The sequence below is a fragment of the Cnephaeus nilssonii genome, assembly GCF_951640355.1.
Source record: "Cnephaeus nilssonii genome assembly, chromosome: X".
Classification (NCBI taxonomy): Eukaryota; Metazoa; Chordata; class Mammalia; order Chiroptera; family Vespertilionidae; genus Cnephaeus; species Cnephaeus nilssonii.
Genome location: NC_137071.1, coordinates 68,302,471 through 68,323,583, shown reverse-complemented (window position 1 = coordinate 68,323,583; position 21,113 = coordinate 68,302,471). Strand labels below are relative to the sequence as shown.

The 21,113-nt window shown below is 46.2% G+C and overlaps 1 long non-coding RNA gene across 2 annotated transcripts in view; it reads left to right on the top strand.

Annotated features, from left to right (window-relative positions):
* LOC307095737 overlaps positions 1–21,113 on the top strand; it is a 105,834-nt gene that overhangs the window by 30,717 nt on the left and 54,004 nt on the right. The window contains exons 2-3 of one of the 2 annotated variants that reach the window (XR_013813221.1): positions 63–127; positions 2,094–3,781. This is a non-coding gene — a long non-coding RNA (uncharacterized lncRNA). Of the gene's footprint in view, positions 1–62; positions 128–2,093; positions 3,782–21,113 lie in introns of those variants that run through there. The other variant, XR_013813220.1, reaches the window with a different exon arrangement.

The following is a 21,113-nucleotide window of genomic DNA, read 5'->3' as shown; positions in this document are numbered from 1 at the left end:
TAGTATTTGCCAGGTAAAGTCACATTTCCTACTGTCTATACTCTATTTTTTATATTTTTTAGAAGGAAGTCACTAAGTCCAGCCCATACTGAAGAAGAGTTGAAGATAAAGCTCCACGTCCTAGAGGGTGAGAATCTACACAAGTTATTTAGCATTCTTCTATAAGGAAGAATGATTTGGTTTCTCAAATTGTTACAGATTTGTCCTTTGGAAGGTATTTCACTTAGGTTCCTATGCCTCTTTGGCATGCTCCCATTGTTTTGGTTTTTGAGTACTTACTTTTTAAAAATATATATATATTTTATTGATTCTCCACAGAGAGGAAGGGAGAGGGATAGAGAGTTAGAAACATAGATGAGAGAGAAACATTGATCAGCTGCCTCCTGCACACCTCCTACTGGGAATGTACCCGCAACCAAGGTACACTCCTTTGACCGGAATCGAACCTGGGACCCTTGAGTCCACAGGCCAACACTCTATCCACTGAGCCAAACTGGTTAGGGCCATTTTTGAGTACTTTCTTACTTTCTGGCACCATGGGATGCTCATTTTGCATATTCTCTGGCACAGCCATCACAGTCAGCCATTTCTCCAAAAAACCTTGGTTCCTTTTAGTAAATCAAATATCTTCCACAATAGGAAAGATCTAGTAGATTGTAGTAGCACCAATTAAACCCATTTGGAGGGGTGTGTAGGAAGTGGTTTCAGGTGCAAAGGAGAAAGCTGGAAGAGTCATAATCTGATTCTCTCCTGAATGATAGTATATTATACATTTGGTGGCAATTTAAGAGTACAAACTAAGAGTCAGGTACTATGGGTTTCAATGCCAGCTCTAGCTGTTTCTGTGAACCTCAATTTCCTCAATTATAATGAGTACTAGAGGCCCAGTGCATGAAATTCGTGCACGGAGGGGGGGTATCCCTCAGCCTGGCCTGCACCTTCTCCAATCTGGGACCCCTTGGGGGATGTCTGTCTGCTGGTTTAGGCCCAATCCCACACCCAATCCCACAGTTGGACATCCCTCTCACAATCTGGGACCACTGGCTCCTAACCGCTCGCCTGCCTGCCTGCCTGATTGCCCCTAACCGCTTCTGCCTGCCAGCCTGATCACCCCCTAACCACTACCCTGCCGGCCTGATTGACGCCTAACTGCTCCCCTGCTGGCCCAATCACCCCCAACTGCCCAGCCCTGCAGGCCTAGTCACCCCAACTGCCCTCCCCTGCTGGCCTGATCTCTCCCCCAACTGCCCTCCCCTGCAGGCCTGATCTCTCCCCCAACTGCCCCCCCCCCCCGCCGGCCTGATCTCGCCCCCAATGGCCCTCCCCTGCAGGCCTGATCTCATCCCCAACTGCCCTCCCCTGCAGGCCTGGTCGCCCCCAACTGCCCTCCCCTGCCAGCCTGGTTGCCCCCACCTGCCCTCCCCTGATGGCCCCCAATTGCCCTTCCTTGCCGGCCTAGTCGCCCCCAACTGCCCTTCCTTGGCCTGGTCGCCCCCAGCTGCCCTCCCCTGCAGGCCTGGTCACCCTTAACTGCACTCCCCTGCTGGCCTGGTTGCCCCCATCTGCCCTCCCCTGCAGGCCTAGTCCCCCCAACTGTCCTCCCCTGCAGGCCTGGTCCCCCCAACTGCCCTCCCCGGCAGGCCTGGTCGACGCCAACTGCCCTCCCCTGCTGGCCCAGTTGCCCCCAACTGCCCTCCCCTGCCAGCCTGATTGACCACAACTGCCCTACCCTGACAACCATCTTGTGGCGGCATCTTGTGATGGCAATCTTGTGGTGGCTGTCTTGTGGTGGCCATCTATGTGATGACGTGGGGCGGCCATCTTGTGATGATGTGAGGGCCACCTAGGCTTTTATTAGTATAGATAATAACCTAATGAGGCTATTGGGATGGTGATTAAATGATAAAGAACACATGCTTTGCACAGCACCTGCCACATTGTAAACATTCATAATGTTAGCCATTATTAGTTTCAATTGTTTACTTGTCTAAATTAGCTACAATAATGTCATGAACAACTGTGAGCCCTTGCTCTTTTTTTTTGTCTGACGCCTATATTATTCATTTTTCCTCTTATTATATTTCTTTCCCTAGGAATAGTTTTGATTTGACCCAGTACATATTTTCCTTTGAGATCATCACCAAGAAGCTGCAAGTGCCATCATTGACCCATGCTGTACAAACACTAGTGGGTCTCTGTGAAGGTGACAGTTTTTGAGACCATTTCCTTGAAGTAGCTGCCTCTTTCCCAGAACCCTGTCCAGGTTAAGTCCATTCTTGAGGTTTTTTCCCCCCGTTCTCTGTATGCTTTTAAAAAAATGTTTATTGTTGAAATTATTACATATATCCCTTTTCCCCCTATTGACCCTTCTAGCCTGCCCCCGGCTCACTGTGCCCCAGTCCTTCACCACCCTATTGTCTGTGTCTTTGGATTATGCATATATGCATACAAGTCACTCTTGAGTTTTTATCAAGGGGGGGAAGATAAAGCTCCACTCCCTGGAGGGTGAGAAATTGTGTTGTTTGATATTATATATTCATATTAAATTGCACTGAGCACCATATCTCTTTTTGTTAATAGAATAGCAATTCTTTATTTCCCTCCTAGAAAATTTAGTGTCCCCTTGTCAGGTTAGCTCTTAAAAGGGATTCCTTTGAGAAGAAATTGTCTTCCTTTTGATCATGTGATTCTCCTCCTAGAGGCCCCTCCTATTTCACTTGGATGAAATCTAAAATCTCCCTCCTGAGTGTCCGCACCCCCTATTAGATTACCACATTTTTTATACCTATGAGCCTTCTCCCATGACGCCCATTCCTGACATGTTTGGTTTTTTTTTCATAATTTCCTTCTCTAGCCTATCATTCAAACAATAACTTTCAAAACTCCACCTGGAATAATTTAAGGAGTGCTAAAACCTCCCTGTCTACCATCTTTTGAACACTAAACATTCAATTATTCCCTAGAATGAACTTGCCCTTGATATATGTATGGTTTTGTGTCTTTTAAATATTTGTATTAATGTTGTGTTCTCCTTAAAGAACATGTAAGTACCCCAGTCACGACAGTACTACTAGTAAGTATCTGCTTATTGAAGACTAGAGGCCCAGAGGGGAGGTCCCCTCAGCCCAGCCTGCACCCTCTCCAATCCAGGACCACTGGCTCCTAACTGCTCACCTGCTTGCCTGACTGATTGCCCCTAACTGCCCCCCCTGCTGGTGTAGTCGCCCACAACAGCGCCCCCCCGGTGGCCTGGTTACCCCTAACTCACCCCCCCTCTCCACCGGCCAGGTCGCCCCTTACTGCTCTACCTGCCAGCCTGGTTTCCCTCAACTGCTCCCCCCCACCATCCTGGCCTCCACTAACTGCCCTCCTGTCAGCCTGGTCATCCTTTACTGCCCCCCTGCTGGCGTGGTTGCCTCCAACTGCCTGCCCTGCCAGTCTGGTCGGACCTCACTGCCCCCCTCTGCTGGCCTGGTCACCCCTCATTGCCCCCACTGCTGGCCTGGTCACCCCCAACTGCCCCCCCCCACAGGCCTGGTCGCCCCACGCAGCCTGCTGCTCAGTCGTTTGGTTGCCCCTCACTAACCCCCCTGCCGGCCTGGTAGCCCACACAGTCTGTTGCTCAGTCGTTTGGTCATCCCTCACTAACCCCCCTGCCATCCTGATTGCCCCACACAGCCTGTTCGGTTGTCCGTTCAGTTGTTTTGGATGCGATGTTCGCTTAGACTTGTGTATATATATATAGACTAGAGGCCCGGTGCATGAAATTCGTGCATGGGGTGTGTGTGTCCCTCAGCTCAGCCTGCACCCTCTCCAACCTGGGACCCCTTGAGGAATGTCCGACTGCCCTGGGCAGTCGGACATCCTTCTCACAATCCAGGACTGCTGGCTCCCAACCACTTGCCTGCCTTCCTGATTGCCCCTAACCGCTTCTGCCTGCCAGCCAGATCACCCCCTTACCACTCCCTTGTCAGCCTGATCGATGCCTAACTGCTCCCCTGCCGGCCTGATTGCCCCCAACTGCCCTCCCCTGCTGGCCTGGTCACACATAACTGCCCTCCCCTGCACGCCTGGTCGCCCCTAACTGCCCTCCTCTGCCAGCCTGGTGACCCCCACCTTCCCTCCCCTGCAGGCCTGGTAACCCCTAAAAGCCCTCATCTGCTGGCCTGGTCGCCCACACATGCTCTCTCCTGCAGGCCTGGTCCCCCTAAACTGCCCTCCCCTGCAGACCTAGTTGCCTCCAACTGCCCTCCCCTGTCGGCCTGATCGCCCCCATCTTCCCTCTCCTGCAGGCCTGGTCCCCCAACTGCCCTCCCCTGCAGGCCTGGTCCCCCCAACTGCCCTCTCCGGCAGGCCCGGTTGACCACTACTGCCCTCCCCTGCTGGCCCGGTCGCCCCCAACTGCCCTCCCCTGCTGACCTATTTGCCCACAACTTCCCTCCCCTGCTGACCTGTTTGCCCAGAACTGCCCTCCCCTGCTGGCCCGGTCACTGCTAACTGCCCTGCCCCGCCAGCCTGGTTCCCCCCAACTGCCCTCCCCTGCAGTCCTGGTCCCCCCAGCTGCCCTCCCCTGCAGTCCTGGGTCCCCCCCAATGGCCCTTCCTTGCAGGCCTTGTCCCTCCCAACTGCCCTCTCCTGCTGGCCTGATTGCCCACAACTGTCCTCCCCTGCAGGCCTGGTCCCCCCAACTGCCCTCCCCTGCAGGCCTGGTCCCACCAACTGCCCTCCCCGGCAGGCCTGGTCGACTCCAACTGCCCTCCCCTGCTGACCTGTTTGCCCACAACTGCCCTGCCCTGCTGGCCCGGTCACTGCTAATTGCCCTCCCCTGCCAGCATGGTTCCCCGAAACTGCCCTCCCCTGCAGGCCTGGGTGCCCCCCAACTGTCCTCCCCTGCAGTCCTGGTCCCCCCAACTGCCCTCCCCTGCAGGCCTGGGTCCCCCCCAATGGCCCTCCCTTGCAGGCCTGGTCCCTCCCAACTGCCCTCCCCTGCAGGCCTGGGTGCCCCCCAACTGTCCTCCCCTGCAGGCCTGGTACCCCCCAAGTGCCCTCCCCTGCAGGCCTGAGTTCCCCCCAATGGCCCTCCCTTGCAGGCCTGGTCCCTCCCAACTGCCCTCCCCTGCAGGCCTGGGTGCCCCCCAACTGTCCTCCTCTGCAGGCCTGGTACCCCCCAAGTGCCCTCCCCTGCAGGCCTGGGTCCCCCCCCAATGGCCCTCCCTTGCAGTCTTGGTCCCTCCCAACTGCCATCTCCTGCAGTCCTGATTTCCCCCAACTGCCCTCCCTTGCAGGCCTGGTCCCTCCCAACTGCCCTCCCCTGCTGGCCTGATCGCCCACAACTGCCCTCCCCTGCTGGCCATCTTGTGTCCATATGGGGCAGCCATCTTGTGTGTTGGAGTGATGGTCAATTTGCATATTATTCTTTTATTAGATAGGATGAGTATGAAGATAAAGACTCTCTAATAGGTCTAGAGCATTGGTCGGCAAACTCATTAGTCAACAGAGCCAAATATCAACAGTATAACAATTGAAATTTCTTTTGAGAGCCAGATTTTTTAAACTTAAACTTCTTCTAATGCCACTTCTTCAAAATAGACTCTCCCAGGCCATGGTATTTTGTGGAAGAGCTACACTCAAGGGACCAAAGAGCCACATATGGCTCGGGAGCCGCAGTTTGCCGACCACGGGTCTAGAGTATACTTACCTACAAATTTGAATAAGGGGACTTCTTTTTTGTTTGTTTAATACATCTGAAAAAAATGCATATACAAAAAACTGAGACATGAGAAAGCATTGGTTCAACATTAATGAGTCTACAAGAATTAGGATTTGGGGAAAGTGGAGAAGATTACCTAAACATTTTTAAAGATTGGAAACTACACCCAAAATAAGCTGCTAAAATCCTTATTAAATCTTATGAGTTTTCATAAGATTCTCTCCATGATTTCTATTAAACCAGAGAGCCTCAATTGACTGCTCTACGGGTCCTCCTGCAAAACAGAAATATGAGGATTTTTTTGACTTGTCTGAATAAGAGGACTCTGACATCTGATGTTGTCAGTTTCACTGTGCCTTCTTTACTCTCTTGGCTATGATTATAGGACATTAACTCCCAACTCAGTCAAAAGCTTGATGTTCTCTCAAAGAGATTGCTATTTCTGAGTCTCAGAACTTAGAACCTTTATTTATGGTTGGCCACTTGGAGCTCGTGATCTCAAGCAATGTCTAATCTTTTTGTAGGAATTGACTATTTTACATTGTCATTTCTAGTTCATGCTGGTGTGGCCTTCATCCATGCCTGTGATTTGAATCTTCATTGCTGTAGCTGCTCTGAGACAAAAATCTAGATATAAATGGAGTAGCAGATGGGTGCCAATTATACTTTGAGGATAACAGGAAAGTGTGTGCAGGGGAAATATATCTTTTGACAATTCAGAGTGACTTTCCACATATATTACCACGCAGTGACTTTCAGAAAATATCCATTTCTCCACAAACAAAACATGACCAACTGTATTGCTTGCCTTCATCACTTTACTATACAAAGTTCCGTTCTCACATTGAATGATTTTACTTAGAGAGTTTGCGTGATACAATGTAGAAAGTTAATTGCATGTTATTGGGTCAGAGAAGGGAATAAGTAAGCAGCCAAGATCTGGAACCAGTAAGGTAATAAAGTGCCTGAAATCAAACCATGGTACTTTATTTATTTATTTTTAACTTTTTAATTGATTTCAGAGAGGTAGGGAGAGGGAGAAAGAGCTAGAAACATCTATGATGAGAGAGAATCATTGATTGGCTGCCTCCTGCATGACCCCAGTGGTCGAGCCCACAACCCGGGCATGTGTCCTGACCGGGAATCGAAGTGTGACCTCCTGATTCATAGGTTGATGCTCCACCACTAAGCCATGCCAACTGGGCACTGTGGGACTTTAGAATTTTAATGTTGTTTAAAGATGTGGATTACCTGCTCTAAAAGTAATTGGAGAGAAAAAAAAACAATGGGAGAAATGTTAAGTTGGAGTCAAAACTCATGAAAGATGAGTCATCCTCATTTCCTACAGAACAAGGTAGAGAAGAACTTTTTCTTCTTTTCAAAATACACAACTGGAAAAGAGAATTGGGAAAATCTATATAATAATTTTCCTTCCTGCTATGCTATGGCTATGTCCCATTTGATAGTACCATTGTTCCTCATTTCATTTTCTTTACAGGTCTTATAACTGAAACTTTTGCACATCTCTGATAGTGTAATTTTTTTAATATATTTTATTGATTTTTCACAGAGAGGAAGAGAGAGGGATAGAGAGTTAGAAACATCAATGATAGAGAAACATCGATCAGCTGCCTCTTGCACAACCCCTACTGGGGATGTGCCCGCAACCAAGGTACATGCCCTTGACCGGAATCGAACCTGGGACCTTTCAGTCCGCAGGCCGACGCTCTATCCACTGAGACAAACCGGTTTCGGCATGATAGTGTAATTTTGGGACTCATCCTTTGCTCTGAAGAGAGCTGGTTCATTTCCTGTCAAATGTTTTATTAGGACACTAGAATATTTCCTGAGGAAGAATCTTTAGCATCTTGGAAGCAGGAAATAGAGAAAAAGCACTGTCATTATCCTCAGCAAATTATCAGTGACTATCTACACTAAAAAAGAGAAATATGCAAATTGACCATACCTCTGTGATGCCCACCAGCCAATCAGTAGTGAGTATACAGATTAACCCAACAAATATGGCAGTTTAATTTGCATACATAGGCATGGAGCAAAGACTGAAGGCTCTGGCCCGAGTGAAGACTGAAGACTGAAGAAGACTGAAGAGGCTTGGTTTCTCTGCAGCTGCCGGAGCAGAGAAGCCTTGAGGCTTGGCTTCTCCGCTGCGGCAGGAGCAGAGAAGCCTCGAGGCAGCGGCTGGAGTGAAGGCCTGGGTCCCAGGTGCTGGAGGAAAACTGGTGCCAGCAGCCAGGGGAAGGAAGGCCTATTGCACGATTCTTCATGCAGTGGGCCTCTAGTTGGAAATATAAAGCTGCCAGGGTTTCTGTGACAGAAAGCCAGAGTGTCAAAGGTGGGTTCAGTCTGTAGAAACTGGCATTGCCATTCTTCATAAGCAACTGCACAGTAAACCATGGAGTACACAGATCATGCATATTCAGCCAGTAAGATCCTATGCTGTCCATGTGGATTACATGGCTGTGGATCTGAACTGTTGCCCCTGTCCTCTAGTTGACTAGAGCAGGTGAATCCTGGCGCACAAGGGTTCCAGTTGTTATTGCTCTTGCCTTCTAGTGAACTGTTTTAATTTTTTATAGAAAACAGCTTTCTTATGATGCTAATTCACATTTAAAGTATATAATTCAGTGGTTTTTAATATATACACAGAGTTGTGTAACCATCACCCCAATCACTTTTAGAATATTTTCATTACCTCAAAAAGAAACCCTGTAACCTTTAGCTATAACCATCTTAATCCTCCATTCCTTCAAGCCCTGGGCAACCATTAATGTATATTTTGTCCCTATATATTTTTCCTATTATGGACATTTCATATATTGTAAATGGAATCATAATATGTGGTCTTTTGTGACTGGTTGTTTTTACTTAGCATAATGTTTTCAAGGTTCATTTATGTTATAGCATATTAGTACTTCATTTCATATACAGTGGTGTCCCCAAAAATGTATACACACTTTAACAGCTGTTAACTCAATTGATGTTTCTTTCTTTTCAGATTTAACCCATTGGAATTAATAATGTATAATAAGTGTGTGTACATTTGGGGGACACCCTGTATGCTTGTGTGTGTGTGTGTGTGTGTGTGTGTGTGTATCAGCTATATTGAGATATTATTCATGTAACGTACAAGTCACGCATTTAAAGTGAATGATTCAATGGTATTTAGTATAACCACAGAGGCATGCAATTATTAGTCATTTTAGAACACCTGTTTTCAATTCTCTTGGGCCTATACCTAGGAGTGGAATTGGTGGATCATATGGTAATTCTGTTTAACTTTTTGAGAAAGTGCCAAACTTTACATAGTTGCCGCACTATTTTATAGTCCTACCATCAATGTACAAAGGTTCCAATTTCTCCACATCTTCACCAACACTTGTTAGTTTTTGTTTTCTTGATGATGGCCAGCATAGCAGGTAGAAAGTGATATCTCCTTATGGTTTTATTTTGTATTTCTCAAATAATGCTGTTGAACAACTTTTCGTGTGTTTGTTGGTCATTTGTATAACTTCTTTGGAAAATGTCTATTCAAGCCTTTTGTTTATTTTTAATTGGACTGTTTGCCATTTTGTTGTTGAATTGTAAGAACCTTTTATATGTTCTAGATATTAAACCCTTATCAGGTATATGGTTTGCAAATAGTTTCTTCCATTCTGTAAGTTGTCTTCTCTTTTGAAGACTATTTTTTTTTAGAGTAGGTGTAGCTTCACAGCAAATTTGAGAGAATGGTACAGAGATTTCCCATAAACTCCCTGCCTCTACACACTTGCAGCCTCCCTCCCCCCATTTTCTATATTCTCCACCAGAGTGGTACTTTTGTTACAGTTGATGAGCCTATGTTGATACAACATGATCTCCCAAAGTTCATAGTTTACGTTAAAGTTCACTGTTGATGTACATTCTGTGGGCTTGGACAAATATATGATGACATGTTTCCATGATTGTAGTACTACAGAGAGCACTGCTCTAAAAATCCTTTGTGCACAGTCCCCTTATACCCCACAACGCCTGGCTACCACTGATATTTTTTGCTGTCTCCATAGTTTTGCTTTCTCCAGAATGTCATTTAGTTAGAATCATACAGTATGTAGCCTTTTCACATTGGCTGTTTTCACGTAGTTGTAAGCATTTAAGGTTCCTCCATATCTTTTCATGGCTTGATATGTCATTTCTTTGTAGTACTGAATACTATTCCATTGTCTAGCTGTACTAAGTTTATTTGTCCATTCACCTACTGAAGGACATCTTGGTTGCTTCCAAAGTTTTGGAAATTATGAATAAAGCTGCTATAAATATTTGTGTGTAGATTGTTGTGTGGACATAAGTTTTCATCTTTTTTAGGTAAATACCAAGGAGTATGATTGCTGGGTTGTATGGTAACAATAAGTTCAGTTTTGTAATAAACCAGCAAACTGTCTTTCAAAGTGCCTATACCATTTTGTATTCCCACTAACAATGAATTAGAGAATTCCTGTCACTCCACATTTTTGTCAGCATTTGGTGTGGTCTGTGCTCTGGGTTTTGGCCATTCTCATAGGTGTGTAGTAATATCTCCTTGTTGTTTTAATTTTCAATTTCCTGAAGACATATAATGTGGATTTTCTTTTCATGTGCTTACTTGCTATCTATATATCTTCTTTGGTGAACTGTTTGGTAAGGTTTTTGGCCTGTTTTTTAGATGAGTGTTTGCTTTGTTATTGTTTATTTTTAAGACTTCTTTGTATATTTTGGATAACAGTCCCTTATTAGATGTATCTTCTGCAAACATTTTTATAAAGATATATATGACATGTAATATTACATTACTTTTAGGTGTACAACATAATCCTATCTAATAAAAGAGTAATATGCAAATTGACTGTACCTCCGCTACACCCACAAACCACGCCCACCAGCCAATCAGGAGCGACTATGCAAATAAACCCAACCAAGATGTCTGCGGCCACGGAGAGCAGGAGGGAGGCTTGGGTTTGCCCAGAGATGGAGTAAGCCAAGCTTTCTGCCTGCCCTTGCCGGCCCAAGCCTCCACTCAATGCTACAAAGTTTCAGTGATAGAAGATAAATAAATACCAACAAACATGACAGCAGCCACGGAGCTGGAGAGAGCAGGAGGCTAGGGTTGCCCTGGAGATAGAGGAAGCCAAGTTTCCACAGCCTTGGCCTGGGCTACGAAGTTTCAATTATAGAAGATAAATAAAGCCCAAAAGAAATGGCTGCGGCCACAGAGCGAGCAGAAGGCTTGGTTCCGCTCCAGGCTACAAAGTTTCAATTGTAGAAGATAAATAAATCCCAGATACCAGGGCCTCTGCTTGGGTTGCCTGGGGGCGTGGCCAGGCTGCAAACCACCACAGGCCCCTTGGCCAGGCCACCCCATGCCCCAAGGGAACCCCCACCCTGATCTGGAACATCCTTCAGGGCAAACCAGCTGGCCCCCACCCATGCACCAGGCCTCTATCCTATCTAATAAAAGAGTAATATGCAGATTGACCATAACTGCAACACACAAGATGGCTGCCCCCATGTGGTCAAAGATCCTGCCCCCATGTGGACACAAGATGGCCAGCAGGAAAGGGCAGTTGGGAGGGACCAGGCCTGCAAGGGAGGGGAGTTGTGGGCGATCAGACCAGCAGGGGAGGGTAGTTGGGAGGGACCAGGCCTGCAAGGAAGGACAGTTGTGGGTGATCAAGCCTGCAGGGGAGGGCAGTTAGGGGTAACCAGGCTGGCAGAGGAGGGAAGTTGGGGGTGACCAGGCCTGCAGGGAAGGGCAGTTGGGGGGGACCCAGGCCTGCAGGGGAGGGCAATTAGGCATCAATCAGGCTTGCAGGGGAGTAGTTAGGTGGTGATCAGGCTGGCAGGCAGAAGTGGTTAGGGGCAATCAGGCAGAGGCAGGCGAGCATTTGGGAGCCAGCAGTCCTGGATTTTGAGAGGGATCAGGCCTAAACGGGCAGTCGGACATCCCTCAAGAGGTCCCAGATTGGAGAGGGTGCAGGCTGGGCTGAGGGACACCCGCCCTGATACACGAATTTCATGCACCATGCCTCTAGTCCTATCTAATATAAGAGTAATATGCAATTTAACCATCACCCACTACATCCACAAGTCACGCCTACCAACCAATCAGGAGTGAGTATGCAAATTAACCCCAACCAAGATGGCTGCAGCCACAGAGCGAGCATGAAGCTTGGGTTTCCCGGGAAATGGAGGAAGCCAAGCTTTCCACACACCCTGGCAGGCCCAGGCCTCCACTCAAGGCTACAAAGTTTCAATTATAGAAGATAAATCCCAACAAAAATGGCCGCAGCCATGGAGCTGGAGAGAGCAGGAGGCTTGAGTTGACCCCGGAGATGGAGGAAGCCAAGCTGTCCACACACCCTGGCGGGCCCAGGCCTCCACTCAAGGCTACAAAGTTTCAATTATAGAAGATAAATAAATCCAATACCAGGGCCTCCACTTGTGTCGCTGGGGGGCATGGCTGGCCTGCAAACCACCACAGGCCCCACGCCCAGGCCGCCCCACGTCCCAAGGGAACCCCCACCCTGATCCGGGACACTCTTCAGGGCAAACCAGCTGGCCCCCACCCGTGCAAGGGCTCTATCCTATCTAATAAAAGAGTAATATGCAAATTGACCTTCACTCCAACACACAAGATGACTGCCCACATGTGGTCAAAGATGGCTGCCCCCATGTGGACACAAGATGGCCAGCAAGGGAGGGTAGTTGGGAGCCACCAGGCCTGCAAGGGAGGGCAGTTGGGGGTGATCAAGCCTGCAGGGGAGGGCAGTTAGGGGCAAACAGGCTGGCAGGGGAGCAGTTAGGCATCAATCAGGCTGGCAGGGGAGTGGTTAGGGGTGATCAGGCTGGCAGGCAGAAGTGGTTAGGGGCAATCAGGAAGGCAGGCAGGCGAGCAGTTGGGAGCCAGCAGTCCTGGATTGTGAGAGGGATGTCCAACTGCCCGTTTAGGCCTGAATCTACCGGGATAGGGCCTAAACGGGCAGTTGGACATCCCTCGAGGGCTCCCAGATTGGAGAGGGTGCAGGCTGGGCTGAGGGACACCCCCCCCCCCCCCCGTGCACGAATTTCGTGCACCGGGCCTCTAGTGATTTTTGTACATATTGCAAAATATCACCACAGTAAGTTAGTTAACAACCATGACCACACATGGTTATAATTTTTTTGTGATGAGAATTTTCAAGATCGTTCTCTTAGTGAGTTTCAACTGTACAATCCATTATTATTGACTATAGTCACCATGCTGTACATTACATCCCTAGGACTTATCTATCCTATCTACTAAAGAGGGAATATGCCAATTGATCGTCACACCATAACAAGATGGCTGTGCCCACAGCAGAGGCAGAGATCCCATAACAGAAGATGGCTGCGCCCACAGCAGAGGCTGAGTTCCCGTAACGAGCCTTAAGCAATCAGCAGGGACCTGAGGCTGCATGGCACTGGGCTGGGGCAGGGGATCGGAGGCCACGCCCCTGCCTTGTAGGACTTGATAGGGAACCTTAGATTGCGCCCCCCGCCCGGCAGGGCTTGACGGGGGACCTCAGGCTGCACCCCCTGTCCCAGCGCTGGGCCGGGAGACCTCAGGCCATGCCCCATGCCCTGGCGCTTGGCTGTGGGACCTGAGGCCATGCCCCCCTGGGCCAGGCTTGACAGGGGACCTTAGGCTGTGCCCCCTGCCTAGCGGGGCTTGACAGGGGATCTCAGGCTGCACCCTCCCCCACCGGTGCCAGGCTGGGAGACCTCAGGCCATGCTCCTTACAATGCGGGGCTTGACGAGGGACCTCAGGCTGTGCCCCCACCCCGGCACCGGTCTGGGGAACCTGAGGCTGTGCCCCCAACCCAGCGGGGCTTGATGGGGACCCCAAGGCATGCCCCCCAGCCCAGGCCAGGGGACCTGAGGCGGCACCCCCCCACACACCCAGCAGGGCTTGATGAGGGTAGGGCCAGCCAGGTGTGGATCTAGCCCAGTGAGGGTGGGGCTGGCTGGGGCTGGGTCTCATGCAATTTCAAGGCGCACGTGAGTGGGCAGGGACTTGACTCTGGTTCCCATAGGGCGCCCCAGACTCTGACAGAAGGAAGATTATCATATAAATTTTACTAATTTTCTTTCATGTCTGACACTTCTATTATAGAGAAAGGGCAAATAGCAATATTAAAATATTTCCTCTAATTAATTCCCTTTTAATGTGCTCGAATTTCATGCACCGGGTCACTAGTATATCTATAAAAGGCTAATATGCTAAGTGTTCATCCTGGTAATGACATCACATAGCAATGCCTGGCTTCCTATCCCTAGCAATGACTAGCCTTCTTGCAGTTTCTTCAGCCCAGGAACATGACTTGCTTTATAGCCAGGTGGAAACATTTCACACTTTCACCAAATATCTGTGAAGCGTTTTCCCATGCCTCATCTCATTTGATCCTCACAGAAGTCCTGGAGTAGGTAGATAGGAGACTTGGTGGAATCCTGTTTTCTTTTCATTAGCTGGAAAATGGAGATTTAGAAATCTTAGAAACTTGACCCGTCTGAAAAGAAGTAAGAAATGATGGACCTTGCCGAAACCGGTTTGGCTCAGTGGATAGAGCGTCGGCCTGTGGACTGAAAGGTCCCAGGTTTGACTCCGGTCAAGGGCATGTACCTTGGTTGCGGGCACATTCCCAGTGGGGGGTGTGCAGGAGGCAGCTGATCGATGTTTCTAACTCTCTATCCCTCTCCCTTCCTCTCTGTAAAAAATCAATAAAATATATAAAATAAAAATAAAATAAAAGAAATGATGGACCTTGAAAATGACTTCAGGGTTTCTCACTGCACAGAATATAGTGAAACACTGCTGCAGTTAAATATTTTACCCTTTGTTCACCCTGTATGATGTACAATAAAAATCTGCTTTGTGTTGATATTTACTGCTGTGTTGCTGACAATTACTTGAACGAGAAGTTGGGGTGCTTCTCTGAGCTGGAAAAAGTTTAGCTACCTCACAAAGCAGATCTAATTAAGCAAGTTTATTCGATATCTATAAAAAGCTAAGTTGACTTGCTCATGCGCGATACATACAAAACTCGCTGGTGCCAATCGCACGCATGTGTTTTGATCTGTCATTTTTTAATCATAAATTTGGTTGACACTTCCTCTAATTAATTTCCTTTAAATGTGCATGAATTTGTGCACTGGGCTACTAGTTTATTTTATAACAGGATGTTTCTATCTTTTGACCACCACCCAATTTGCCCATCTCATTTGACAACCACCAAATCTGTTCTCTGTTTGAGTTCAGTCTTTGTGTTTGTTTTAGACTCCACATATAAGTCAGGTCACATAGTATTTCTCTTTCTCCCTCTGACTTATTTCACCTAGCATAATGCCCTTAACACGTTAAGCCCCATGTCAGTCACTGGTGACTGACACTATACTTTCTGTCCAGAAGACAATACAGGCTGGATGCTTAGCGTGTTATGATCCATTTGTGTTATCTCATATAGCAAGATTTCCATATTTTTATTCAAATTTTGTACTTTATTTATTTACCTATTTAAGATATAACTGCCATATAAATTAGTTTCAGGTGTACAGCAAAATTATTTGATAGTAATATATATTATGAAATGATCACCACAATAATTCTAATTAACAGCCATCACTGTACATAGTTAAAATTTGTTTTCTTGTGATGAGAACTTTTAAGATTTACTTTCTTATTAACTTTCAAATATACAATACAGTATTATTAACTATAGTCACCATGCTGTAAATTGCATCACATGACTTATCTATATATATATAAAAGCCTAAGTGACCATTACGACCAGACAACCGGACAGTAGCTATGATGCGCACTGACAACCAGGGAGCAGATGCTCAATGCAGGAGCTTCCCCCTGGTGGTCAGTGCACTCCCACAGCCAACCTCCTGCAGTCGCTTTCCCTGACCGGTCAGCCCCAATCACCCTGATGAGGACTGGGCCAAATGTCCCCAATTGGCCCGATCACTGGCCAGGCCAAGGGACCCCACCCATGCACGAATTCGTGCACTGGGCCTTTAGTTTATATTATAACTAGAAATTTATACCTTTTAACCCCCTTAATCCATTTCTCCCACTCCTCACCCTGCCTCTGGCACTCCCCACCCCTTAGTCTATTCTCTATATCTGAGTTCTTTTCTTTCAGAACCTGAATATAAGTGAAATCATAGGGTATTGCCTTTGTCTGACTTATTTCGCTTAGCATAATGCCCTCAAGATCCATCCATGTTGTGAAAATGGCCAGATTTCATTGCTTTTTATGGCTAAATAATATTCCATTGCCCATATATACTACATTTTCTTTATCTGTTGATAGACACTTAGGTTGCTTCCATATCTTGGCTATTGCTAACAATGCTGCAGTGAACACGGGTGTACATATATTTTTTCACATTAGTGTTTTTGTTTCCTCTGGAAAAATACCCAGAAGTGGAATTGCTGGATCATATGGTAGTTCTATTTTTAATTTTTTGAGGCATTTCCATACTGTTTTCCATAGTGGCTGCACCAATTTACATTCCCACCAACCGTGCATGAGGTTCCTCTTATCTCTTCATCCTTGTCAATACTTGTTATTTCTTGTCTTTTTTTATAATAACAATTTTAGCTGATGTGAAGTGATATCTCATTCTGGTTTTGATTTGCATTTCCCTGATCAGTGATGTTAAACATCTTTTATATACTGGTTAGCCCTATGTATGTCTTTGAAAAATGTTAATACAGGTCTTATGCCCATGTTAAAAATCAGATGGCTTGCCTATCTGCTGTTGAGTTGCATATGTTTCTTATATATTTTGCATGTTAACCTCTTATCAGATAGATGGTTTGCACATATTTTCTTTATTTCAGTAGGTTGACTTTTCATTTTGTTGATGGTTTCTTTGGCCGTGCACAGCTTTTTAGTTTAGTGTAGTCCCACTTTTTATTTTTGCTTTTATTGCTTGTGCTGTTTGTTGGCATATGAAGGAAATTATTGCCAAAAAATTATTGCCAAGACTAATGTGAAGAAACTTTTCTTCTGTTTTCTTCTAGAAGTTTTAAATCGACATTTAACTCTTTAATACATTTTAAGTTTCATTTTTGTGAGTGGTATAAGATAGGGGTGCAGTTTTATCTTTTGCATGTGATTACCCAGTTTTCCCAACAACATTTATTGAAGAAACTATCTTTTCCCCATTGAGTATTCTTGGTTCCCTTGTCAAATATTAGTTGGCTGTATATATGAGGTTTATTTCTGTGCTATTGATTCTGTTTCATTGGTCTTTGTGTATATTGTTATGCCAATATCATTACTTTGATTACTGTAGCTTTGTAATAAATATAGTTTGAAATCAGGAAGTGTGATACCTCCAACTTTGTTCTTTCTCAGGATTGTTTTGGTTATTTGGGGTCTTATGTGGAGACTATAAAAATGATCAGTGATTTCCAATGGTTGAAGAGGGATGACTAGACAGAGCACAAAAGACTTTTAGAGGAGTGAAAATACTCTGCATGATACCATAATAATGGATATATGTCACTATACATTTGTCTAAACCCATAGAATGTATAACTCCGAGAGGGAACTGTAATGTAAACTATGGACTTTGGTTGATTATGACATATCAATATAGGTTCACCAATTGTGACAAAGGTACTGCTGTGTTGGAGGATTATAAAAATGAGGGAAGCTATGCACACATGCACATATGGGACCAGAGTATTCATGGGAAATCTCTATACCTCCCATCAATATTGCTGTGAACTAAAACTGCTTTATAAAAAAGAAATTCTTAATAAAAAATCAACTAAACATAAAAGAAAGCAATAATTGAGGAAATGGGAACAAAACAACTGAGACATATATCAAAAAGAAAAAAATCCCTTCTTATCAGTGATTTAAATGTAAATGAATTAAATTCTCCAATCAAAAGAAAAAGATTGGCTGAATGTATGTTAAAAAACAAACACATGATATACTACATACTGTCTGCAAGATGCTCACTTTATGTTTTTTCAACTGGAATTTGTTTTATTTTATACTTAACTAGTGGCCCGGTGCATGAAATTTGTGCAGGGGGGTGGGAGGGTTCCCTCAGCCCTGCCTTCACCCTCTCCAATTGGGGACCCTTTGGGGGATGTCCAATCTGAGACCGATGGCTCCTAACGGCTCATCCGCCTGCCTGCCTGATCGCCCCTAACTGCCTCTGCCTGCCTGCCTGATTGCCCCTAACTGCCCTCCCCTTCCGGCCTGATCTTGCCCCCAACAGCCTCTGCCTGCCTGATCACCCTAACTGCCCTCCCCTGCCAGCTTGATCTCACCCCCAACTGCCCTCCCCTGCTGGCCTGGTTGCCACCAACTGCCCTCCGCTGCTGGCCTGATCTTGCCCCCAATGACCCTCCCCTGCCAGCCTGTTCTCACCCCCAACTACCCTCCCCTGCCGGCCTGATCTTACCCCCAACTGACCTCCCCTGCTTCCCTGGTTGCCCCCAACTTCTCTCCCCTGCTGGGTGATCTCGCCCCCCAGCGGCCCTCCCCTGCCGGCCTGATCTCGCCCCTAACTGCTCTCCTCTGCCAGCCTGATAGCCCCTGCCTCTGTCTGCCTGATCTCGCCCCCAACTGCCCTCCCCTGCCAGCCTGATCTCGCCCCCAATGGCCCTCCCCTGCCAGCTTGATCTCACCTCCAACTGCCCTCTCTGCCTCAGCCCCCACCACCATGGCTTTGTCTGGAAGGAAGTCAGATGTCCAGAAGATGGCCGGTCAAACCGGTCTAATTAGCATATTACCATTTTATTAGTTTAGGTAGATTATATGAGATAGGATTGCTTAAATTGGGGGGTGGGAAGCCGTTTTCAACAGGAGGAGATGCTCTTGGCAGACAAAATTACATAATCGCTATATCTGGACTGATAGCCAGCCATATGCACTATGCTGCCAAACCGGTCATTAAAAAATTGAACCATTTTCTTACACCTTACACCAAACAGCTGTTGCCCTTAAAACCCCTCCTCAGCCCTCACCTTACGTTCTGCCTCCGCATTTCACCCAGATTAGGTTCTGATTGGTCGGTTTCTATGCCAGTCAGCATCAAAAGCTCCACCTCCTAGGCAGCCATTGGCTCCTCAAACTTCACCCAGATTTGGTTCTGATTGGTCAGTTTCTATGCCAGTCAGCATCAAAAGCTCCGCCTCCTAGGCACCCTTTGGCTCCTCGCACTTCACCCAGATTTGGTTCTAATTGGTCGGTTTCTGTGCCAGTTAGCATCTCTGGCCCTATCTCCGGGCCTGATCAAAGAGGCGGGGCTGATCAGCAGCCCCCAGTGGAGGCCCAGAGAGAAAGAGAGTCGCGGCTGCTGGCCAGGCCAGGAGAGAAATAGAGAGGAAAGGGCTGATAAACAGCTGCCACGAAGGCTACGGATCAGACCCTGCTTCTCGGTCCAGGCCTCTCTCCGGGCCTGATCCGCAGTCCCCTTGGCAGTCAGTGCTGGGTCGCTATGCCAACAGCAGCGGCGGTCAGTGTTGGGTCGCCACGGCAACCCAGCACTAACTGCAAGAGTGACTTCCAGTCGGTCAAGCCTTCGGTCATTTTGGATGTTACGGACCCTGAGTTTTTATATATTAGGATGTTTATTATGGGAGATTTGAACAGGACAAAATGGAAGAAATGTCACTCATTACTTTACAATCACAGATAGCCACCATTAACATTGGATGCCTTTCTTTTGATCTAACTTTGAAAAACAAAGACCTTTGTAGCAAATATTTGTGACATTTAAATGTTATGACTTCTCTGTCTTTAAGGTAAAGATTGTTGAAATTACTTAAAAACATGTTTGCAATGTGAAAATTCAATCAAATAAGTGTTTGGAATGAAAGAGACAAAATATTACATGCATTTTTTAAAAATTTAATTTAAGATTTAATTTTTAAAAATTCTTTATTGTTGAAAGTAGTACATATGTCCCCTTTTCCCCCCATTGACCTCTTCCAGCCTGCTCCCGGCCCCCCAGCCCAGGCCTTCACCCTCTATTGTCTGTGTCAAAGATGTGAAAAAGGACCATATGAATCACTGATTTGATTCTTGGAAATCTCTACTTTTGAATCCCTGTAAATTATTTTTTTATTTCAGTTAGTGTATGCTTAATTTCTGACTGGTCCTTTTTAATGTCTTTGACATTCTCACTAAGATCTTTTAGTGTCTCATGAAGATCCTTGAGTAACCTTATAACCATGGTTTTGAACTCTGTATCCAATAGTTTTCTTCCATTTCTTTCATTTGTGACATGTTTCTTTGTTTCCGCATTTTGGTTGCTTCTCTGTGTTTGTTTTAATATAATAGGTAGAGCTGTTATGTCTCCTGGAATCGGTAGAGTGGCCTTATGTAGTAGGTGCCTTGTAGGGCCCAGTGGCTCAGCCTCCCCAGTCACCTGAGCTGGGCAGTCTAGGAGCGCCTCTGTGTGGGCTGTGTGCACAATCTTGTAGTTGAGTCTTTTATTTTACATTTTTATTTTTTTGCATTTTAATTCCTTTATTGATTAAAGTATTACCGTATTTTCCAGCATATAAGATGACTTTTTAACCCAGGAAAATCTTATACGCCCAGTTGTCTTATACGCTGGAAAATACGGTACATATTTGTCCTCATCCCCCCATTACCTTTACACCCCCCCACACTCATGCTCTCACCCCCATGTTGTCTGTGTCCACGGGTTAGGCTTATATGCATGCATACAAGTCCTTTGGTTGATCTCTCCCCCTTACCCCCACGCTCCCCTACCTTCCCTCTGAGGTTTGACAGTCTGATTGATGCTTCCCTGTCTCTGGATCTGTTTTTGTTCATCAGTTTATGTTGTTCATTATTTCCCATAGATGAGTTAGATCATGTGATATTTATCGTTATACAACTGGGTTATTTCGCTTAGCATAATGCTCTCCAGTTCCATCCATGTTGTTGCAAATGGTAGGAATTCCTTCTTTTTTAATGCAGCAGAATATTCCATTGTGTAGATGTACCAGTTTTTTAGTCCACTCATCTGCTGATGGGTGCTTAGGCTGTTACCAAATCTTAGGTATGGTAAATTTTGCTGCTATGAACATAGGGGTGCATATATCCTTTCTGATTGATATTTCTAGCTTCTTGGGATATATTCCTAGAAGTGGAATCACTGGGTCAAATGGGAGTTCCATTTTTAGTTTTGTGAGGAAACTCTATACTATTCTCCACAGTGGCTGCACCAGTCTGCATTCCCACTAGCAGTGCACGAGGGTTCCTTTTTCTCAGCATCCTCGCCAACATTTGTTGTTTATTGATTTGTTGATGATTGCCATTCTCACAGGTATGAGATGGTACTACATTGTTGTTTTGATTTGCA